Source organism: Cornus florida, unplaced genomic scaffold (assembly GCF_030987335.1).
Source record: "Cornus florida cultivar Cherokee Brave unplaced genomic scaffold, ASM3098733v1 CherokeeBrave_3.0.0_Hap2_Chr06, whole genome shotgun sequence".
Classification (NCBI taxonomy): Eukaryota; Viridiplantae; Streptophyta; class Magnoliopsida; order Cornales; family Cornaceae; genus Cornus; species Cornus florida.
Window position 1 is genome coordinate 34,650,410 of NW_026775576.1, and position 17,567 is coordinate 34,667,976.

The 17,567-nt window shown below is 37.4% G+C and overlaps 1 long non-coding RNA gene across 1 annotated transcript; it reads right to left on the reverse strand.

Moving 5' to 3' along the window:
- Positions 1-13,979: 13,979 nt before the first annotated feature.
- LOC132311316 (uncharacterized) lies at positions 13,980-16,246 on the reverse strand. The gene is made up of 2 exons (XR_009482924.1): positions 15,500-16,246; positions 13,980-14,457 (listed from the first exon to the last, which is right to left on the reverse strand). It is a non-coding gene; the product is annotated as an uncharacterized LOC132311316 (long non-coding RNA).
- Positions 16,247-17,567: the final 1,321 nt, after the last annotated feature.

The following is a 17,567-nucleotide window of genomic DNA, read 5'->3' on the forward strand; positions in this document are numbered from 1 at the left end:
TAACGAATCGCACACTGAAGATTCGACATGTGATGTTATTATAGTGCGTAACAAATCGTTCTCTGAAGATTCGACATTGTCATCCTATAGTAGTTGTGGAATTTAGAGCATGTGTTGTGTGGTTACAACCTACTTGTGCATAGAAGGTGACTTAGTGCATTATATAAATTACGTATAAGTTGTGAACTTATTTGATTATTTTGGAGTCTTGGGACATTGTTTCTGTGATATCGCTAAAGTTCGGCTTTAGTGCAGGAGGTATGAGTTCTCCCCAATTGAGATAGTGCGCACTAGGGTGGTCTTCCCAGCGGGTTAATGCCCGAAATAACCAATTTGTTCTTGGTTTAGTCCGAGACGTGATGTCCAAGTCTACCACTATTTGATTTCGCATTCAATTTCAAGTTGATAACCAATGTTTAATTATGACTTGTGGTTTTGGTAATTGGCGATTTGATGTTGTTAAGTACATCCATACTAAATTGATATATTTAGTTAATTTCACACTTTTAGATTGCTAGTTGATAACCTAGAGAATCTATGTCTTGATGTGTGGTATTAGATATTCTAATTATGCTAAATTGTTATATTTAGTTGATTTTATATTTTAGACTTTAAGTTGATAACCTTGAGAACAACTATGTTGTTGCTTTATGTAAGCATGCTCCTATGTTGTTGCTTTGTGTAAGCAATGACCCTATGTTGTTAAAATTGCATGAATGAGGTGATTGATACTAGAAATGATCTTAGGTAGCTAGGATGCTCCCTGAGTCTCACCTTGACATAGACGTTAGGTGGAATGAACCACAATAATTAAATCATGCAACTTGTAAAACTTTAGGTCGATGCATGCTCATTTCCTACGAGTAGCTTTATGTTACTCACCCCTACGATACTGGGGCATATTTCAGGTATAGGATACAAGATTGGAGATTGCAATCGCTTGGGTGATTTGCTGAGTTAAGCTTCTTTAGAAGCATTCTTGTTCACATGCAAGTGTTAGCATGTTCATGATTTGTCTAGGAAATGTAATTTTTCTAACTTGGAGGTTTGACATGTCAAATGTTGTAAATGTATTGTAATGAGGCTATAGGCCATTGTAGCATATCTATTTTATCACATTACATACACTTGCATGCTCACTTTGGCAAACAATACCTTCCTTGATGAAACAAAAACTCTAAGTAGCATTTTTAGGGAGTTTTACCCTATTCTGTTCTAGGGACATTTTGGGTATTTCACAATGTATTTTTTTTAATTTTTCCTCTTGATTCACGTAGAAAACTTGATTTTGAGGGGGATTTATTTTTTGTGTTTTTCCAGAAAACATCATCTTGGCCCTCAAAAATCCATATTTTTCCAGAAAATCCTTGCTGCCTGGTTTTGCAAATTTTTAGTACAAATGTAGTTGGTACTATTCATCAACTTTTTTTTGAAAATTGTCACGACCAATCCGAAACTTCTGGAGGCCTTGTGGGTGTATTTTAAGATTGCATTTTCAATTTAGGAAATTTAAAAACCTCCCGAAGCCCTATTTCCAAAACTTGGGCAGTAGCTCGGATTAGTTTTTTTCCTCTTGACCTGATTTTCTTGGGGGCATTCTGGGCATTTTACAATGCATTTTTTTTTGTTTTCGTTCACAATCGGGGTTGGAAACTTGATTTTAGGGGGGGTTTCTTCTTTGAGTTTTTCCATCAAAGTACGTTTAGATGCCCGTTTTTACTCTCAGTTGCAGCAGTGGTGGGTTGTCCTCGTTGGGCCGCCACGACATCATTTTTGTTTTTGACCTTTCTCCCCCGTCCGGACTCCAAATTGAGTAAAAAAAATTTTGAACTTAACTAATTTGTCATTGTCTTTCCAGTGGCATGCTCAATAGCACCTAAATCCACTTTTTGTAAAATGACCATTTTGCCCCAGGTTCTTTTTATCCGTTTTTGAAACGACACTTCTGCATTTGTTTCCTTTGGTTTCCGTGACCTCATTGAGGGTCACATTGGTGTTTTAGAGATGCATTGTATCTCTAGAAATCGTTGTTTAACCTTTCGCTTCCGCATTTCGGATCCATTATTGGGTCATCTTTTGGTCATCACTGACACACCGGGTTTACAAAACTTGGGCCGTCACAAGTGGTATCAGAGCTCCTAGGTTTGAAAACCTTTGGATGGTGGGTTTTGGGTGCATATCATGCTTTTGTTGCCATGCTCTAAGTGTTTATATGCTTTATGATAACATGTTTTGGTTGATAACATGTTTATGTGCTTACGTGCTACATGTTGTATGCCGTTCGTTTAACGTTGTTTTATTCTAATGTAAAGAGCATAACATGTGACATATGCTATATTAGAATTGTATATGCATAATTATGTTGCATATTTGGCATGACACGGGATTGGTCATTGAGGCACGAGTTAAGGTTGATGGTGATTGTAGTCACAGTTTCGTGGTAGTATAAGTTGTTGTCGACCTAGTATTGGTTTTAAGGTAGGTGGATGGTCACCTTTTGTTTAGGCTCTCATGAGATGAGTTGTTTGGCGTTACCATAGTACTGGATTTGTTAGTTTGGGGCCGTTATGAGGTTATGGACCTCTTAGGATCCTTGATTATTCAGGATGATTCCTCTAGAACTTGCGTTTTTCGTGGGCAGGTACGTTGTGGGCTGGTGCATGGCACTGTCATGCTACCATACTGGTATGCTACATGTGCAGTTCGGATGGAATCAGTGTCGATTTTGTTTTGATAGGCGTTGTTCTTTTGATCGATGATGATGGTGTTTGTTTTGGGGATCAGTCATGGTGATTGATTTGGTTGTTGTTGGCATGGCTATAGTTGCCATTTTCTTTGGAGTTCTCCTTGAGTGATGACGCTTTTGGGATCAAGTCGATTGATTGATGTTTTGGGTAGAGAGAGCATTGCATTATTAGTGTCACTTGTAGTGTCACCTTTAGATTTGGAGTTAGATTGTTAGAGTCTTACCATTGTGGTAAGGGCTCACATTTGTTTTGAGACAGGTTGATGTCGTATTGGTTTTTAGAGATAGTTTATGGCTAGGACTGGTCCTTCCTTTTACTTAGACACTCTAGGACACGATGTCCATAGGGTTCATTGTTGCATCATTTTGTCTTTTGCAGTTTCGTTTACTACCATGTTAGTAGTATGATTTATGATGTTGTGATGCATGAGTAGATGGAGGTGTATGCACATTTGCCTTCTTGTTGTGTGACATTAGCATGCCTTCCTTATATGCTTAGAGATGCCATACTGTTATTACACTTTAATGACATACTTTTGTGCTTACGTGGAGTCGTGTTGCATGTACCTTTGATTTTTATCTGTGTGAGTAGATTTCTTTCTGGTAGTTGCATTCCTTGTCACATGCATGACTTCCAGGTTTGGGTTCCCTTTTGTTTCTCCTCTGTCGCACGTAGTGTGTATATGGGTTTCCATAAGAGTTTCGTTGTGAGATTCCTTGTAAAGGAGTTGTCACATTTGTTCCATCTTGAGCTATCCACTTCCCTAAGGTGGGAAGGATGCTCCATTTTCGTGTTTGTCATATCGACACTTGTAGGAGGATAGGGTTTCTTCTCTTTTTTTAGTTCGTGTTAAGGACTTTACAAGGAGTGAGTCTCTTCTTTTCGTTGCGTTGTGCACAGTACTTGGTTGGTTGGTCTGTGAGGATCACCATTGTTGTTTTGAGTCCTTGGTGAGGATTTGATGGATTTTAGTCGACTTACTTCCATGTAGGGGGTGAAGTCTTTGACCTTGTTGTCTTTCATTTCAGAGATGGGGTTGTGGTGTTGTCCTTTTTAGGACTGGTGGTTCCCTTTCTTTCGTGTCATCCTTGAGGAGTTTTTGCTGTGGTTGTTGACGGAATTGTGGTGCTTAGAGTGAGTTGATTGGTGTGAGATCATTTTATGGGGACTTGTGTCCATATCATTGAAGATTTGTTTGATTGTAAGGTGAGCTTGATGCTCTTTTGAGAATGTCTTTTAGAAACTTGTTTCCATTTTGGAGGTCTGGATGTGGTTAACTTTTAGGAGGAGTTTTGGAGGATCGCTGTTGGATATGGCTTGTTGTGGAGTTTCTCGTCCTAGTTATAACTAGGCATGGTTTTGAGGAATCGTAGTTCCAGTGGTTATTTATGGATCGATAGAAATTGAGGAATTTTGATTTAGTTTGGTGTTGCCAAGCATGGTTTTGAGAGATTCATCTTGTGACCTTAGTTGTTGGCATTTTGATGTGTGTGCCACTTGGTGGATTTGTATTTTAAGGATTTAGTTATCCGTGATAGGGATGTGGATCTGATATTTGATTACGGTGTAATTTTGTAGTTGATCTGTTTCAGGGAGATGTGAAGGACTTTCAATGAAATGTCTTATTGTGAGGTTCATTTTGATTTCTGTAGGCGTTGATTTGCTTGTCAGGTTTTGGATTCCTGATTAATGTTGTTAATAGGGGTATTTTGAGACATTAGAGATGTTGGTTTTGTTGTATTAAGGATTTAAGGCCTTTAGCATAGCGGTACCTATGGCATTGTTGTCAGAGTTTTGGGATTGGCTAAGATGGTCTAGCCAGACATCTTTGGACCATATCTCAACTCTCACAAAATGTTGGTCTCCGTAGTGCTTTTAGGAATGATCATTTTTGACATTGATGTCATTTGTATCGAGAGGTTTCTTGGGTAGACCAAGTGGGGGGCAGGTTATGAATTAGTGCCTTATATTGCCATGCTACCGTACAAAATTGTGTGTTGTGGGCGAGTACTAGTTGCCGGCGATACTACCTTACTGACAAGTAAGTGTGGGCCGGCACTAGGCATTGTCATTGCTACCACACATTTGAGTACGTCATGGTCGGGTTCTAGTCACTATTCGTACTGCCGCATTGTCTTGTTCGGTACCCTGATATGATACGTGGTTATCTTGGAGAATTTTTGGTGGTCATTGTTGGATCGGTATGATGGTTCATCTGTAGGGATGTTTACGGTTGTTGTCTTTCGTTCCTTTGTCTCACCTTGGGTTCTGTGTGTGAGTTTCGACTTATTGGGTGGCCATTTAGTCACCTTCCTTTTGAGAGGTTGTCCTGTCATTAGCACGTGGGTGCGAGTGACATTGGTTTGTGCGTTGTCTTTCAGCTTTGGGATTGCTTTTGTATCGCGTTATGTGGGATACTCAGAGATGTACTCCGTAGTTATCCTGGTTTCGCCTTTTTGTTTTGGTTGGGGCTGGATTTCGGGGACGAAATCCCTTTAAAGTGGGAAGGTTGCAATGACTCGGATTTTCACGGATATTTTTTTTTCCGTTGTCTTTCCTTTCTGAGTTCAGTTCCTCTTCGCTTAGTGTCGTCTCGAGTGTTCTGGAGTGATTTCCGAGACTTTTTTCTGTGGATTGACAACTTCCTTTGAGGACCGAGTCGTTTCCACATTTTTCATTTTTTCGACACTATTCACTTTTCGTCATTTTCCCTATTTCGTCCTTTTCCCTATTTTGTCTTTTCCCCGTTTGACGCTTTGTTGGCATAACCACACTTCTTGTGTTTGAAGTTGGTTTTTGACTTCATGTATCTCCATCTTAAGTGGTTTCCACGAAATACGTATCTTTACTTTTGCAAGAAAGTACTCTGGTTGCTCTTGGTGTCCATAGGGGCATGGATGCAAAGTTCTTTGAAATTATTTTCTTTTCTTGGGATGTTTTTCGTAAATATCTTTTGAAGATATTTTATTTCAGGGGTTTTTAAGAAAATATTTTTGGAAGATATTTTCATTCTGGGCCATTAGTGCAGTTTTCACTTTTTGGAGGGGCCATTGTGCAATTAATGAAAGTTATTGCTAAATGCCTTATTTTGAGCCTGGATCCTCGTATGAGATTTACTTCCACTTTTCGTCAAGTCATGTACTCTTAGAAATTCCTTCTAGTCATTGTTTTCCAGTTTCAGGGTTTCTGGCCCTAGTTTAGCGCCAAACTTGTTTGGGTTATAACTTTCTACTCGGGACTCAGTTTTTGATGCCATTTCTTCTGTTGTTCATATTTTCTCATTTTGAATCTTTTTCATTCATAGAGTTTTGTCATTTGAGCGCGTCTTCTCAAATTTCATTTTTTCTGACCCGGCGGGGCCCGTTCGGGGCACTTTTTGAGATTTCTATAAAAGGGGGGTGAGATATTTTATTTTTTCATCTTCCCCACTCTCTTGCACGACCTGAAGCTTCCATGGCAGCCCAAGGGAGGTTGCCACCTTCTCTCTCCTCTTTTGAGCTTCATTCCTTCGTCAGAACATAGAAGGGCCTCTGTGTTTAGTGTTCGTGTTGACTACGCGCTTCTTTCACCCTTATAAGAACCCATTTCTAACCATTCTTTGAGTTTGGGTTTGAAGTCAAGTTGTGATTTTGATGGGGCTTCCTTGGGGGTTATGTGCACGGTGTAGTCCCCTACAAAACCTAAAAGTTTCGTTCGGAGCGGTTTTCATTTGGTGGCTTTTGAGATTTTCATCTCAAATTGAGGTAGGGGATGTTCTAGGCTTTTGTGTGTGTTGTATTGAGTGTTGAGCATGATTATACAACTTAATTGCATGCCTTGTATCAATTCTAGAAAATTAGTATTAATTATTTCTTTGTATGAAATTTAATTCACAAGGATGTGTATAACTTTGAATGGAATTGTGGCATGCTAAAAAATCATGTTTTAATATGTTTGTTAACATATATTAAATTGGGATTAATTGAATAAGAATTGCACTTTTTATTTAATATTTATCTTTCGTGAAAGATTAAATCCCATGGCCATACTTTTCATGAAATGAACTTGTAGTATGCTTTTAAATTAAGTCTTAGCATGTTTGTTGATTGAGATTTGAAAGGTAGGGAATTTAATTAGTTATTTGATTAAATTCCGTTTCTATTGCTTTAATGATTAAATCCTAAAATTGGCATTGATAGTATGTTTGAAGCATGATTTTAGACTTGTAATAGATTTATAAATTATGTTTTCAATATTGGATTATATTGTTATAGCATGTAACAAATCGCACACTGAAGATTCGACATGTGATGTTATTATAGCGCGTAACGAATCGCGCTCTGAAGATTCGACATTGTCATCCTATAGTTGTTGTGGATTTAGAGCATGTGTTGTGTGGTTAAAACCTACTTGTGCATGAAGGTAGTTTCATGTACTGATTAATACGTATATAAGTTGTTAACTTATTTATTTTAGAGTTGCTTGAGACATTATTAAGCTGTGATGGCTACGGTTTGGCCCTAGTACGGGGACAAGAGTCATCTAAGTCAAAAGTTCGCGCGTTGGGTAGGTTGCCTGGGGGTTAGTAGCTCTAAATTAGCCCTATAAAGTTCGCGCATTGGGTAGGCTGCCTAGGGGTTAGTAGCTCCAAATTTGGCTTGTCTCGGCGGAAATCCGAGTTGAGATGTCAAGTCTTCCACTATTTGATTTTGCATTCAATTCCAAGTTGACAACCAATGTTTAATTGTGACTTGTGGTTTTGGTAATTGGCGATTTGATGTTGTTAAGTACATCCATACTAAATTGATATATTTAGTTGATTTCACACTTTTAGATTGCTAGTTGATAACCTAGAGAATCTATGTCTTGATGTGTGGTATTAGATATTCTAATTATGCTAAATTTTTATATTTAGTCGATGTTGCATTTTAGACTTCAAGTTGATAACCTTGAGAACCACTATATTGTTGCTTTGTGTAAGCATGCTCCTATGTTGTTGCTTTGTGTAAGTAAGACCATATGTTGTTAAAATTGCATGAATGAGGTGATTGATGCTAGAAATGATCTTAGGTAGCTAGGATGCTCCTGAGTCTCACTTTGACATAGACGTTAGGTGTAATGAACCACAATAATTAAATCATGCAACTTGTAAAACTTTAGTTCGATGCATGCTCATTTCCTACGAGTAGCTTTATGTTACTCACCCTTACAATACTGGAGCATATTTCAGGTACATGATACAAGATTGGAGATTGCAATTGCTTAGGTGATTTGCTGAGTTGAGCTTTTTTGGAAGCATTCTTGTTCACATGCAAGTGTTAGCATGTTCATGATTTGTCTATGAAATGTAATTTTTCTAACTTGGAGGTTTGACATGTCAAATGTTGTAAATGTATTGTAATGAGGCCATAGGCCATTGTAGCACATCTATTTTATCATATTACATACACTTGCATGCTCACTTTGGGAAACAATACCTTCCTTGATGAAACAAAAACCTAAAGTTGCATATTTTTGAGTTTGACCCTATTCTGTTACAGGGGCATTTCGGGTATTTCACAATGAGTTTTTTTCATTTTTCCTCACACTTCATGTAGAAAAATTGATTTTGAGGGGGGTTTCTTTTTTGTGTTTTTCCATAAAACATCATCTTGGCCCTCAAAAATCCATATTTTTCCAAAAAATCCTTGCTGCCAGGTTTTGCAAATTTTTAGTACAAATGTAGTTGGTACTATTCATCGACTTTTTTTTGAAAATCGTCACGACTGATCTGAAACTTCTGGAGATCTTGTGGGTACATTTTAAGATTGTATTTTCAATTTAGGCAATTTAAAAACCTCCCGAAGCCCTATTTCCAAAACTTGGGCAGTAGCTCGGATTAGTTTTTTTTCCTCTTGACCTGATTTTCTTGGGAGCATTCTGGGCATTTTACAATGCATTTTTTTTTTTTTTTGTTTTTGTCCATGATTGGGGTAGGAAACTTGATTTTATGGGAGGTTTCTTCTTTGAGTTTTTCCAAAAAAGTCCGTTTAGATACCCATTTTTACTCCCAGTTGCAGCAGTGGTGGGTTGTCCTCGTCGGGCCGCCACGATATTATTTTTGTTTTTGACCTTTCTCACCCGTCCGGACTCCAAATTGAGTAAACTTTTTGTTGAACTTGACTAATTTGTCATTGTCTTTCCAGCGGTGTGCTCAATAGCACCTGAATCCACTTTTTACAAAATAACCATTTTGCCCCTAGGTTCTTTTTGTCGATTTTTGAAACGACACTTCTGCATTTGTTTCCTTTGGGTTCCATGACCTCATTGAGGGTCACATTGGTGTCTTAGAGACGCATTGTATCTCTAGAAACTGTTGTTTCACCTTTCACTTCCGCATTTCGGATCCATTATCGGGTCATCTTTTGGTCATCACTGATGCACCGGGTTTACAAAACTTGGGCTGTCACAGATTATCTCCCTTGAAAATCCAAATCAACCCCTAAATAATCCTTTACTTGATACACCTCCTTTAATGGAGGATCCTCTAAAAGCTTGCTTGGCTCATTTCAATTGTGAGGATTTTGATGTTGGCAATTCCATTTGGGAGGTAAATTCTTTGCTTGATATTCCTCCACCCATTCACTCTCTTCCTTGGGCAACATCAAATGTATCTCTTTCTTGGGAGCTTGCATCTCCTCTCATTCCCTCACTTGAGTTATCTCAAGTTGTTGAGCCCGAACCGCCGGATAAGTGTGAGAAGGATGTTGAAAGTGTGAAGGATATTTTTTCGGACATTCCCGTGCCAAATATGACCCTTCACAAGTCTTTTCTTGATGTGCCCTCACTTGATCCACCTTCCCATAATCCAAAATAGCCCCTAATTAATCCAAAGTTCTTCATTGAGGAAGAAGAGTGGGTTGAGGTCTTTCTATTACCTCTTTTCAAAATTTATCTTCAAGCTCTTTTTCCTCCACTTTTAATAGAACTTTCTTATTTGGGGAAGCATGACTCTCTAGAGAGACATGGTATAGGGTAATGCAGACTAATGAAAAATATGGTTCGTCTAGCTATCGACGTTAAATTGAGCACTCTTGGGAAGCAATTATTTTAACTTCCAAGCTTCCCTCTTCCACGTTGCCATAGCCAAGAATTTTCTGGAAATTCGCTATGTATAACCAAAATGTGAACTCTTCCAGAATTGTCTCGTATAGCATTCGATAAGTCACATTCAGTTTTCTTAGTCATTTAATGGTCTCCGTACCACTTCTAGAAGTATTCAAGGTCATTCCGGCATTTGTCTTGTCTAATCCAAAATTTAAAGGACATTCCAACCTTTTGGCTATCGCTTGTGCAATTGAGCGCCGACTCCAGTTCCGGCGGTTCTACACGGTGTCTAGGGTCCATTAAGCGCCTCCATTTCAATTTTGGAATGCGTCGATCCCATCTCGGCCTTTGTAAGCTATGATTTGCTGCAAAAGGAAGCTTCTAAAGTAGGCCTGCGGTGCCCGCCAAATTTTTGCGGGCGCCCACCAAAGCAGGCAACATGTTTATTAAAAAGGCCCCAAACAAGGCCCATTTCAAAAATCTAACTCTCTCTCTCTCTCTCAACCTGCGACCCCAAACCTCTCCCTTACCCTCTCAACCCTCCTTCCTCTCTTTCCATTCTTTCTCTCTCACCTCTCATCCCTCTTCATCATTCTCTCAATCTCTTATCTCTTATTCTCTTCCCTTCCAATTTGCACCAAGCAAGGAGGCATGGTTGGGCATTTCCATTTGGGTTAGTTCTCTTCCCCTCCACTTTCTCAAAGTTTTTGGTATAAATGGAGGATGGGATTGCATGTAGTGGAGATTTGTGGTTGATTTGGAGCTAGTGTATCTTGATTGCAGGACAAATTTTTGGGTTTTCAAGCACCATTCATTGTCTTTGTCTCTAATTTTTGCAGACTGCACACCACCTGCTCGACGAAATTCCTAACCCAACTTCATCTCTCTAAATGGCACCACTTTTGGCATTATTTTGTTATCCATTTTAAACTTGTGGCTAATGTGTGCAGATTTGTGTTTTGTATGGATTTTTATCTTTCAATAAAATTCATGTTAGTGTTATTATTTCTGTTTTGGTTTTTCTTATGAGATCTATGCTTTTACATGTGTATTTTAGTTGTGTCTTGACAGGTCTTCATGTCCAAGTTTGGGGGAACCATTTGCGCATTCACATAGATGGAAACCTTTGCCTTCGTCACTCCACTTGGTATTATTGTTCTTTTACCCTCTTTGCTCTTATTTTGATTTACTTGTCTTCACACATTGAGGACAATGTGATATTCAAGTTTAGGGGTACCTTTTGGTATTGCATTTTTTTTTTGCTTGCATATGTTAACTTGATGCATGTAAGTTGATAAAATCATTTTTTGGAAAGCAATAATAGTGTAATCTTGGAACTTGTTAGGGATTGAAGCATGTGTCTAATACTTTGTGTATAGAGGCAAATGATAATTTTTGAAACAAGAAAAATAGAAAAATTTGAAATGATCATGTTGATTCAAAAAGGTTTGTATAAATGCTTCAATTAGATTATTTTCGAGTATCACTTTCTTCTATGCTTCACACTTCACATATGCACACCGGAAACTTAATTGTGAGGCATGCAACCCGATGTACCTTGACCATGACTCATTTGATTTGAATTGATAACCCTAATGAATGGATATCTTTGGCATGAACTAAAAAAATATATATATATATAGAAAAGAAAAGTTGAATAATGAAAATGACTAGTTTAAATTCGTAGCCTTGCTGACTCGAGTTATTAAGTCCTTGGAGTGTTTTTACACTTAGCACTCTAAAGCCATCTAGTTTGGGAGTTGCTGGCCTAACACTTGCTACATGGGTTAGTTAGAAAGCTTAAGAGACTTAGGCATTGCACGGTCATTTACAGAAATAAAAATAAATAAATATAGTTCGTTGGTGTTCGTAACCTTGCTGACTCGAGTTATTAAGCCCTATGAGTGTCTTTACACTTAGCACCCTAAAGCCGTCTGGTTTGGGAGTTGCTGGCCTAACAATTGCTACATGGGTTAGTTAGAAAGCTTAAGGGACTTCGGCATTGCACGACCATAATATGTATGTAAATAATAATAAAAAAAATGTGTGTATTTTAAATAAATCATGCCTTAGAGACCTCATTTAAAAGGGAAATTCAATGATTTGAAGACTTGTGTTTTGAAATTGGAGAAATAAGGTAAAAGCTGCATATTGGGAATCTGGTTCACATTAACTGAAGCTTGAGATGATTTCTATTATAGATATGACAATTGAAGTATTTATATAGACTATGATGTTGATACATGAGAGTTGAAAGATGATTAGCCATTTTGTTCTATCAATGCTTCATATACATAAGGTAGTCTTCATAATGATTCCATCTCCAATGTTCTCTATGTTCCAAGTTTGAAAATGAGCTTTGTGCATCTTCATGCACCATGTTTGATGTTTGTGGGTAACATTCTTGTTAAACCCTCACGAGACTTCACTCGTCCTCTAGGGACGCCTAGGGGTTTAAAAGGCTTGTTGCATATGCTAAATGCAACCATCGCTCTCATAAAAGAGGAGATTTGTTGTCATTTCATTAAGTGTTTTAATTCTAGTTTTGCTAAGGGACTAGCAAAATGTAAGTTTGAGGGTGTGATAAGCGCCGAATATTGCATATTCAAGCACCCTTATTTGCATTAGTTAAGTCCATTATTTGATTATTTTATATAGATTATCTTGATTTGCATGTTTTTATATATTTTCAGGTTTGTTTCCCAAAAAGGAATAAAAATGATGTTTTGATGAGTTCTTGAATATCAAAGTGTGCAATGTTGTAGAACAGCCTAGCAGCAGTGAAGTTCAACTTTGGTCTTCATTTTAGACCCACCAAACTTGAGAACTAGACTTCCATTAAAGCATAATGTACTTATAGCTTTGAGTTAGCTTTCCAAATCATCAAACGGTTCGTCATTTGGAGTTCAGAGTAGGGATTTATGGCCTTTTTACCAAAGGTGCGCAGAGCTAAGGAACACCCGCGGGCGCCCGCCAAGAACCCGCGTGCACCTGCCTGCGCCTGCGGGCACCCACCGATCTATGGACAAGCAGGTATGGGCTTCACTTTTCTTCACCAAATGTTATCCCCTTAATTAGGGGATTGCTCTATAATGGTCGAAGGACTTTAGGACCACAAATTAGGAATAGATAGAAGGCTAAGGTTGATATAATAGAGGGGGGATACATGGTAAAAAAAGATCATCTCACATTTTTATAAAGTTGTAGAGAGAGAAAGTAGTGTTCTTAAGGGTTTGGAGTTCTAGCTTTCTTGATCATGAAAATGGAGGGTGGATTGGCTTCTTCTCCTTCATTCTTTGTTCCTATAGGTAACTAAATCTTTCTCTAGGGAGGTGATGAAACCCTCCCTTGTAAGCATGTTCTAGCTTAGCTTCTATTTTGGGGATAATGATGTATAATTTGGTCTCTTCATAATCTAGAGCATATTACTTGATGTAATGAATTTCAATGTATACAAATGATTGTTTTAAGTTAATTATCTTGTCTTAGATGGTTTCTTATCTCAATCATAATGCTTGTATTTTCATGGTGACAATGGAAATAAGATTGTGGAATGGTTTTCATGGCATGTTAATAGAGTCACTTGATAGTCCATTGCTTAGGTATTTCCTTTGATGGTTTATGCTTGATTCATAGTTTCATGTGCTTTATCATTTGATTAAAGGCTTGATGATCTTTTGCTTAAGAGAGTATGCTTGATACTACACCCTAGTTTAGGTAGTTCAAATGTATAAACTTTTGATGGATCATTCTTGTTTTTGATTTAATAAACTTCTTGATGATTATACGACAATCATGTGTTGCTATATAATTCATGACCATTATATATCATCTATCCCCAATTTAGTCTTGGTCTAGCATATGTATAGGGTTGAAGGTGGATTCACTTCCCTAGTCCCTTCTTTATTATCTCTACCTCTTTACTATATTGTTTTATGCATTTTAAATTCCTAAATTTAGTGACAAACCAACAAACCTCTATATACCCTTTCATCATTCTAGAAGTGATTCTAGACACCTTAGTTGCCACAAACTAGCAGTCCCAGTGGTTCGATTTACCTGACCAATAGCCCTATTTTAGAATGATATGTGCTATTGCAAAGGTTGATGTATAATTGACAACCGATCACAAAGTAACCCTACCTGGACTTTCAAGCTCTCAATAGCTAAATCAAAAATGGAGTAAGATGTCAATACTTCAAGAAAATACTACTTCAGCTACAACAACAACAATAAAAGAATGCAATACACAGCCTCAAGTAGAACAATGTGAAACCCAAGTCTTCACTTCTCTGCAATCAAAGGATAGAACTATAAAAGCACAATATAGCTTCACTTGATGCTCAAGCTAGGTTCCCACAGCCTTGTCTAAGTAAAATACACTTGCTTGAATGAATTCCTTAATAAGAAAAGCAAGGTAGACCAATGTAGATCACACTAGGCAAAAACCCTAAATTCAAGGGTATAGTAGTCACTTCACAGTGCAGCCATTAGAATGACCTGCAAATGTCTTCCACAGCTATCACAGGCTTAGATAAACTTGCTTGAGAGAGAAACTCGATGAAATCGGCAAGGTGAAGCAATGAAGAAATAGAACAGCCTTCACTCCTTTAAAAATCCGAAATATAGCCTCTCAATGGTGATACTGTAATGCAGCCTCAATTTCACTTCAAACTTTGCACCCTCGGTTAGTAATATATAAAGTACCCTTGCTCAGTTGATAAGAACAATTAAAACTACAAGGTATGACATTAAAAATCTCAGATTGGGCAAAACCCTAATTAAACCCTTGCTTTGTAGCTTCAAAGGGTAATTTAGTAATGTAGCTTCAAGGATAACCCAAACTTCACTCCCCCAATCTTCAATGGTTAGAATACACTTTTTCACATGTCAAACACATTAGGAATAACAAGGTATTGCAATGTAAGATCAAAACAACAATGTTAGGGTTAAAACCCTAGAACTGAGGTTGTCAAGGGTAAATCTGTAAACCACTCGAACCTTAAGCTAATTCATGTTCTCACAGCTTCATATAGTCAATATATACTTGCACACACAATATTCTCAATTTCCATAGTAAGATAAACACATTTCAGCACAAAATCAGTTACAAAACAACATAGCTCAGGTTCAGTTTTGAAGCTTCTGTGATGCCTCTATTAAGAGGGTATAATAAGTATTTCAAAATATCTCAGGGCTGGAATATACTCTTACATGTTCAATTCATCTTCACACATAATCTCAGAGGCAAAACACCACATGAAGTGTATCAAATTCAATCTCAAAAATAGCTTAGTGCTTGATTCTGCTAAAACTTGCTATCAAGGGGTAAAACTAGAAATTTGAGGTAGCTCAGGTCTGTAAATAAGTCCCTCAACCTAGATTTACAAAATATAACTTGCTTGGATGATCATTAACTCAGTTCTAGCAAGGTAATATAAAATCAATTCACAAAGTTGGCCTATTTAGGCTTAAAACCTTAGTTTACAAGGGTTTTGGAGGCTCAATATACTTTAGATCATTTTTCTATCTTGTACTTCAGATTGTAAAGTCTTAATTCAATATTATAGGCATGCTCATCACTTAAGACTTCATGTAGCATCAAAGAATCACATCAACAAGCTCAGAACAACAATAATACACTAAAAAATCAAATTGGAGCAGGTTTGAGATATGAAAAGTTATACCAGCTCAGGTGTGGCAATGCAAGTCTCTTCTGCAGATTTAAATGCCTCAAATACACATGCTCAAGCCTTGCTTTGATCACAGAAACAACCACAGCAATTTTAGACCTCCAAGACCTCCTTCTTGCACTAGAAATCTACAACATGTACCCTCTACTAAATCAGCACCTTCTTCATGATGAATTTAGAGAATAGATGCTGCTCAAATCATCAAGAAACCTCTCTAAAATCATTGTTAACATTAAGCTCTTGAGACCTCACTCTATTTTTCAGCTCAAAAACTCATTATAGGCTCTCGCAAGTGCACTCATTGTTGCTGCTACTATCATTGTGTTGCCCTAGTGTGGATAAGAGTGGGACATCATCCACCAATCATAGCTAGGTGTATAATCTGACATTATATACAATGAGTGGACTGAAATACCCCCTTATGCAGACCTGACAATACACATCAAAACACCGTTTTTTTTTTGCAACAAACACCTTTTTATTGCAGCCCTCAAGTGTTAATGTACAATGCTGATACATACAGCCAAAGAATTTCATTTATGTTATTAGCCTCTCTCACTAGGACCACTATGCATGTGGCACTATGCAGTGAGTCCATCATTGTACAAGAAATATCAATGTAATGCCAGAAATACCCTCTCAACAGTGTTGTATTTGCTGCCACTTGTGTGTGTAAATTTACACCATGTAACAAACACTGTGATGAAATATAGCACCTTAGGAAGAGTAATTTCATTGACACACACACATACATGTAATGACTGAAATACCCTTGTCCCTGTGATACTAATATAAAGAGAATAACCATGAATACTTTTGACTTGCATTTGACATTAAAGGGTATGAACACTTTTGACTTGCATTTAACATTAAAGAGCAAACCTCAACCAACAATCTCCCCCTTTTGCCTTTAATGTGAAAACCCCAAGAATTTTCCTCTTTTTTGACATTGAAGTGAAAAGGATTAAGGGCAAAACTGAGAGTAGACTCAGACATTGATCTTCAAATTAAAATTCTGAGTAAAGCATCAAAACAGGCCATCACCAAATAGTACTTACTTAAGAGAGAATAACAACAGAGAGAGATCAAATGAATTTAATAACTTCAGAGGAGAATCATGAATTCTTATTAAATTTTGAGTTAAACAGGACTTCAATAGACTTGAACAAGCAAACCTCTCTTAGATTACCAACAATCAAGACATAGTTAAAGAACATCAGAATTCTGTTTAAAACAGTTCTCAACATTGATTCTGCAGCAGCACTGATATGAGGTTAAACCATGTATTTCACCAACTATACAACCCTGGATTTTGGCACTTACAAATGTATATTAACTGTCTAAGCAAGCTCAGAAGAAAAATACACTCAGCACATCAATGTATTGCACTATCAACACCCAAAATAGCCTTATGAACAAGTGAAACTCAAACTGATGTGGTTCACATAATCAGAATTTGAACAGGTCTTTTCTCAGGCTAAATTTTAACATGGACAGCCTCCAATCAACAAACCACATATGCTCAGACATTGTAATCTTAACTCTCAGAAGAATAATCACATTTAAGGTTCGTAATCCATAATTAATAGCAGTAGAGAACTTAACACAACAGGTTTTAAGATTCAAATACTAATAGCATCAGTGATTTGCACTTAAAGATCCACATAGTATTTGTGAAATGATAAAACATAGATGCTCAAATGATAAGAGACATGAACTGAACATGGTGGTACCCGGACAAGGAAGATTTTCAGTATAAAATAGTCTTCACATCCAAATCTATAGAATTTCAGTTCATAGAGACAACCATGGAAACTTCACAGTAGTGCACACTCAACCTCAGGTCCAATATACATATATCATGCACAAATGGATATCATAGTTATGGCAGCATGATAAAATAGTTTCACATCACACCACAGATTGAAAACAATTCTAACCCTTATTATATAGAATCTAAACATAAGATGATCATTTTTCAGGTCAAGTCTCAACTTGATTAGACTTGAACTATTAAATCCGACACGCTTAGATCACGAATACACAGTGTATAAATCCTACT